The 6,909-nt window shown below is 30.8% G+C and overlaps 1 long non-coding RNA gene across 2 annotated transcripts; it reads left to right on the forward strand.

Moving 5' to 3' along the window:
- The first annotated feature begins 527 nt into the window (after positions 1-527).
- LOC148788635 (uncharacterized) lies at positions 528-3,216 on the forward strand. Of its 2 annotated transcripts, none has more exons than XR_016064831.1 (5): positions 528-605; positions 1,113-1,179; positions 1,919-2,545; positions 2,638-2,879; positions 2,971-3,216. It is a non-coding gene; the product is annotated as an uncharacterized LOC148788635 (long non-coding RNA). The 2 variants fall into 2 exon arrangements; XR_016064832.1 differs by having other exon boundaries at positions 1,919-1,973.
- The last annotated feature ends 3,693 nt before the right edge of the window (positions 3,217-6,909 follow it).

Here is a 6,909-nt window from a genome sequence, read left to right on the forward strand (position 1 = left end):
CGCTCCCGGCGACTTTACCAGAAGGGTTTTCGCCCGAAGAATGAGTGACGTTCGAGAAGTAGCATGAGGACAACGACAAGGTTGCAGTATCATATTAGATTCAATAACTAATTGTGACGCCCCGAAAATTATAATATATAATTGGGAGATTAATTGGTAAATTTTTATGAAACTTAGTTAATTAGTAAATAAATTATGTTCCATAATTGGAATATAATAAAATTTGAACGGGTTAAATTGGAACTCGTTATAATATTTGAGAGCAAATTATATTAATTAAGAAATTAGGAGGGACGTAATGGGTATTTTAGAAAAAGTCTAATTAAATATATAAAGTAATAATAATATCATATATATAATATATATATTAGTAAATAATATATATATATATGTAAATGATATACACATACTAGTAAATAATATATTTACACACATATATATATGAAAGAAAGAGAAAACAAAAGAAAAAGAAAGGATAAAGGATTTGGGGGTGGGCCATCACCCACCGCCCCACCTCTACATATATATGTATGTGCTTGCTCACAAATATACAACTTATCAAAATTTGCAATTTTCATTTTCGGTTTCTGTAGTACGCAGCGGAGGTGAGTTTTTATTTTAATTATTATTAATTTATATAATTATATTATTTAATTAATCCGTTTATTAAATGTTGTTTATACTAAGTGATGTACTATTTAATCGGAGTATTTTACGAGTCTGGCTATTTAAAATAGTGTCGAATTAAATATCAAATCGGATATAAAATGATATCTTGGTTAATTAGATTATTAAATTTATTGGATTTGAATATTACTATAGCTAATTTGTATAATTCCATCGGAATTATTAACCAAATACGCAATTATGTGTATTATTGTTCAATTAAAGTGTATAATAGCGAGAAATTGATAGGAAATTCATAGAAATATTCTGAAAATTATATTTAATAAATGGTATGTTAATAAAGAGGAAAAATGAAGATTTGTATTTTGATAGAAATAGAATATTAAAGAATTATTAGAAATTGTACAAATAATATTTAATATTATATTTTAAAGAAATTACGATATTCTCGATATATTAATTGTATATGGTATAACTCATTATAGGATACGGAGGTGAGGTGAAAGGACTGACAATTAGCGGTTGAGTAGAAAGAAACGTTATAAAATTGAGGTAAGTAAATAATTAGTATTATCTATATATGCTTTCTGTATTTGTGGTTTTATTGTTATATGAATTTGTGGTTCGTGTTGACGTGGATTTATCTGAAAATATATGAGTAATGGATGATTTGATTTGATTGACGGTATTGTGTACGTGGAATGTGGAAATACGTTGAAATATTATGTTTGTTGTATGTTATGTTGTGGATGTCTGAAAATTAGAATATATGTATTGATATATGGTTTTACATTACTAGTTGCTTACAAAAATGGTGATATGTGGAAATGAGGGAGTGGTGGAAATTGAATATAATTGTGGTGTGAATACCCCTTGACGTGTTGAAAATGCTATGTGCGAAAAGAAAGTGCTATGTGCGAAAAGAAAATGCTATGTGCGCAATGAAAGAGCTTTGATGCGAAATGAAAATGCTATGTGCGAAATGAGATTGATGAGCCGGCTGTCAAGGGGATTCACTTAAATTTATATAACGGTGAGATTGAGTTGGTGGAAAAAACACAATATCACCTTCTGGTAAGCAAACTAGGAAAAATGGAGTTTGGTTAGTTGTCTTATTATGAGATAGTCATGTGGTGTAATAAAGTTGATTATGTTGGAATTAAATTGATTGTATTCCATTCGTGTTGCTTCTTTATCTTGTTTGGGCTATGGTTGACATGCATATATAGATAGGACTGGTTATTTGCTTACTGAGTGGCAGGCTCATTCCCCTGCTGACATTTTTTTTCAGGAATAGACTTTGAGGTGTCTAACTGTTGAAGAATAGGTCCACACGCTATACCCAGGCAAGTCGGGCCAGTATGCAGTTTTCTCCTCTTTGTCAGTTAGAGTACAAACCACATTTTGTTTGTACGGAGAGAATATAAGCGTACGGATTACTTGTGACGAATCACCTTGTGGTGTGTGATATGTATATATATATAATGTTGTGGGTTGATAATACCTATTATGACGTTGGGGTTACGTATACACATGGATTAAATTATTATGTACATTTATATATATAAACACAGGGATTACAATAAGTATGACGTTTAGGGTAGGTATAGCCCTTGTAGCAAAGGGGGTGCTACACTAATGACATCCAAAAGCAATATGATAGGCTGGAAAATGTTCCCACAATAATGCTTCGCATGATCGAAATTTGTACGATTCCTGATAGGAATATTAGATATACTGGTACAAAAATATTTTTTAGGAGAAACATGACTGAAGGATCTTCTATGCAAAGTCATCGATCAAGATGCTATCCCTCGTGCAGAAGACCTCAAAGCTGGCTTGGTAATGAGACGTACATCGATGTGTTCCTCCAATCACTTCCTCCCTCCTATGACCCGTTTATCATAAACTACAACATGTATTGACTTAAAAAGTCTATTCATGAGTTAATTAATATGTTGGTCTAATACGAGGTAATGACATATAAGTCTGCACCTATGTTACTAATAGGAGAGGCTTCAACCTCCAAGGCGAAAGGCAAGATGGCCGGGAGCTAGAATAGGAAGAAGGAAAAGGAAAAGCTGTCGCAGCCACTACTAGCGCTCCAAGCACCCCTGTTGCTCCAGTGGGAAAGAGGAAAGGGAAAGGGAAGAACGGCGGTTCAGAGCGGTCGAGGGTAAATGATGTTTGCATTCATTGCTGTGAAAAGGGGCATTGGAAAAGGGAGTACCCACAACTTCTCTTCATCCCAGGTAAGTTTGTATTGAAGTAAATATGATAAGTAATTCTTCTTCTTGGGTATTGCATACTAGCTATGGAGCTCACATTTGCAATGATTTGCAGGTATTGGAAAGACGCAGAAGGCTAAGTAAAGACAAGATGATCCAAGGCTCGGTGATGACAAGGTTGTTGATGTGGAATTGGTGGGATCTCTGAACTTAGGTATTAGTGATCATATTCGGATAGTATTAAAAAATATTAATATGTACCAATCATGATCAAAAATATTATTTCCATTCCTTATTGAGACAATGATGGTTATGCATTTAAGATTAATAAAAATATTTTTTATTTGATGATTGATAATAACCTTCATCTACTTGGTACATTGATGAATGGTTTTTATAGTTTCCAAAAGTAAAATTGGATTATAACTGCCCAACACAAACAAAAATTAGATAATCATGAAAATGAATAAATTTGGCATGCAAGGTTAGGTCAATATCCGTAGAAAGGATAAGGAAGTTGGTAGAATCAAGGAGTCTAGAGGTAGATGACTTGGGTAAACTGTCAACTTGCAAGTCCTGTCTAAAAGGAAAAACGATCAAGAAACTTTTTTGTTTGTCATGCTTGTCACTGGTCTGTTGGACTTAATCCACACAAACGTCTGTAGACCACTATATACTCCAGCTAAAAGAGGATATTCATACTTCATAACCTTTATCTATAATCACTCATGGTATGGTTATGTTTAGCTCATGAGGTACAAGTTTAAGGCATTTGGAATATTTAAGGAATTCAAACTTGAAGTAGATATCAAACTAGCAATAGATCAAAGGCTTTCAGTCAGATCGAGGTGGGCAATATTTAAGTGGTGAGTTCATGGATTACTTAACAAATAAAAGAATTCTCTCTCAATGGAATCCTCCTAGAACACCACAACTTAATGGCGTGGCGGAATGGAGAAGTCGAACCATGTTGGACATGGTTCAATCTATGAAGAATTTTACAGAATTGCCCCTGTCCTTCTGGGGTTACGCTCTTAAGACAGCGACCAAGTTTCTCAACATGGCACTGTCCAAGCTGTACCCTTGTTGCTATATATGATATGGCACGGTCATGGTAAGAAAATATATCAAAAGAAAAGGTGAAACAGAAAAAGACAAGTTTTAATGAGCATGCTTTCTACTGCCTCAACAAGGAGTTCCACATGAATTTATTTTAAAATATTTATCAAATAAATTAAGTTGGATCTCTTGTTGAACCCTAATTATGGAAAAAAATTCTTAATATATTCAAATTTAAATATATATATGTTTTAAAACTTTAATAGGAAAGAAAATTAATTTAAAATAAATTCAAGAAATAAAAAGAAAAATAATTAAATATGTACCTGAGGCTCCATTAAACTTGCCCGCAGAGTACAAGAGATGGGATCCGGCGATAGCACACCGGAATCTTCATAAGATGAATTTGAATTTGGGTCGGATGAAATAATCCGGCCAAAATATTTAGTGTATGTTCTTGACGAATTCTGTTGGCAAATTATACACGATGACGAATTAACAAATCGATTCAGAAAAAGGAATTAAAGAAGGAAAAAGAAAGAATAAAATGCTTGAGAAAAGGAATAATGGAGTTGCCTGCATAGAAATCATCTTAGATTTCTGAATTTTTCTACCATTTCTTGAATACCGATGGAATCAAATGTAACGTTCCTAGGGCGCTTGATTATAGTACTTTATGGACTTGAACACTGATTTGCAGTGAGTGTGTTGAGGAAGAAAAGGCGTGAGCAAATGTGAAGTGTGAGTGGTTGAGAGAGAGAGTGTGAGTAAATGTTGTGTGTGTTTGTATGAGTGTTTCAAATAACAAAGCTCGACTGCGGGTAGCAGAAGCCTTGGAATTGACGTTCTGTCTTTTTCTCATAATATTTCCTACTAATTTCTTCTTTTGGTTTTTCTTTATTTAATATTATTGTAATAAATTAGAAAAGCATCATTTTTAGAACGAAAATATATATTCGTGCTATCTATGAATGCAATACAATAAATTATATTCTACATCAGATTCCTCTAGAAATGGCCAAAAAAAGGAGAGATAACATCTATGAAAATTAATTAGAGAGTTCATCAATATGTACATATTGTTGTATTGTAATCAACCATTTATCTTCACAAAATTGTTTATATACAACTCAAGTTTTTAGTAAGATTGGAAAACCAAAACTAGTGATGAAGTTAAAATCGATACTCAAAAATGAAAAATTAATCATGTATACCTTTATTTATATACAACTCAAGTTTTTAGTAAGATTGAAATTCGACAATATTTTTATCTAAGGATCTTTTGAAATTCGATTTCAAAGGATGAAAATTTTGAAAGAAATAAATGTGGTAGGTGTGTCTGAATCTGAAAATATAATTAATGGTTTGGTATATAAAAGATAGGTATAAATTAATGTCACTTACCTAATTTAGAATTTTAGTGATTGGATTTCATTCATGAACTTGATTCAAGAAATTTAATTGCAATTATATTGAAGTTATTTACACCAATGTATTTGGTTCTTTGCCACCATAAAACATATCATTTTAAAATATTTTGAAAAGAAAAATCAATCAACACTTTTGAATCCATTAATCGCAATATATATATATATATATATATATATAATATATATATATACTTAAAAAAAGCTAAAACAATAACGAAGATTCAATTGCTACAAATTTTTTATTGGAACACACAAGAAAAACTTGGGCTAAAATATTTTTAGTCCCCTATACTAATTAGAAGGGGTGGTATTTCAAAGGGAGTGAGTTTGTAATTTAAAAAGACTCAACTAACTTTTATTTTATTGGACAAAGTTACTTTTGATCTTTTTACATTATGAGTTCATATATTTATTGATATTCAATTATGTAATTGATTAGTTATTTCTAATAATATTCATTCATTTGTTGTAAAACTCTTTTACAAAATTTAATTTTTCAACTTTATAAATTTTCAATTTTTTCGATTGCTCCATCCAATTTAAATTAACTGTTTATATAACTTTTTTGGGAAAAATGTTGAAAGCAATCACTACCATAAAAAAAAAAAAAAAAATGTTTCAATGGTTTTGCCCATGGTTTAGATATTGTTCAAATTGCATGGTTTTGTCTTCCAACCTAAAGGTCTACTTTTATAAATATGGGTATTTGGTCTACTTTAATAGTAGTTTCTTGCATTTAGCAATTTTTATTTAATGTATGCTTTAATTTAAAATTATTTATCTATATATCGATAATTTAATACACTATTTTCAATAAAAACAAATCACTCATATTTAGGTTTTCATGAATCACAAGTATTTAATAATTAATGAATGAATTTTTGAATATTGAATCATACTTTTAATATAGTAAAAAAGAAAATACCCCTTAACATAACAAAAGAAAAAAAAATAGATGTTAGAATTTTTCATTGCACAACCATATCAAAAGCTTTTCGAAAGGAAAAACATGTTCGAATTTCAATTTTCTTTTTAATTATAAATGTTGACAAAATAATAAGAAAAGAATAAAGAGTAAATCGATTGGCTATAAATCAATTATTGGATTGTTTAAAGCACAAGCAAAGAAATCCAACTCTTGATCATCTATTTTATTTTGATTTTCATTGCCCGGATCTGATGGAATCCCTATTAAGATAAGAGCATATAACAAAGATAAGAGTTAAAATTGAACCAAACCAAACCCAATTATGTTGGTAAGAAATGAATATAATTTAAAGTAGAACGTTCTACATACCTTCTATTTTCTTTTCTATCTCAGTAACATTTCTTGTATGACTTCCACTTCCATCCCCAACCTGAATGTTGTGGAAGTTTTAATGTGCGTCATGAACAAATGACATAATAGTTCATTCATTTTCTATAATCTTCTATAGTTGAAAAGTTAGAAAATAAAACATATTCACATAAATTTTGGTCAAAGATAAAACGGATTTATGGATTCACATATTCACTCCTCCGGCAGCTATAGAGTATGAAAGTTGCAACCTCCTTTAAAGAGCAGA

This window comes from Sesamum indicum, linkage group LG3, assembly GCF_026168435.1.
Source record: "Sesamum indicum cultivar Baizhima isolate 11 linkage group LG3, ASM2616843v1, whole genome shotgun sequence".
In the NCBI taxonomy this organism is placed as follows: Eukaryota; Viridiplantae; Streptophyta; class Magnoliopsida; order Lamiales; family Pedaliaceae; genus Sesamum; species Sesamum indicum.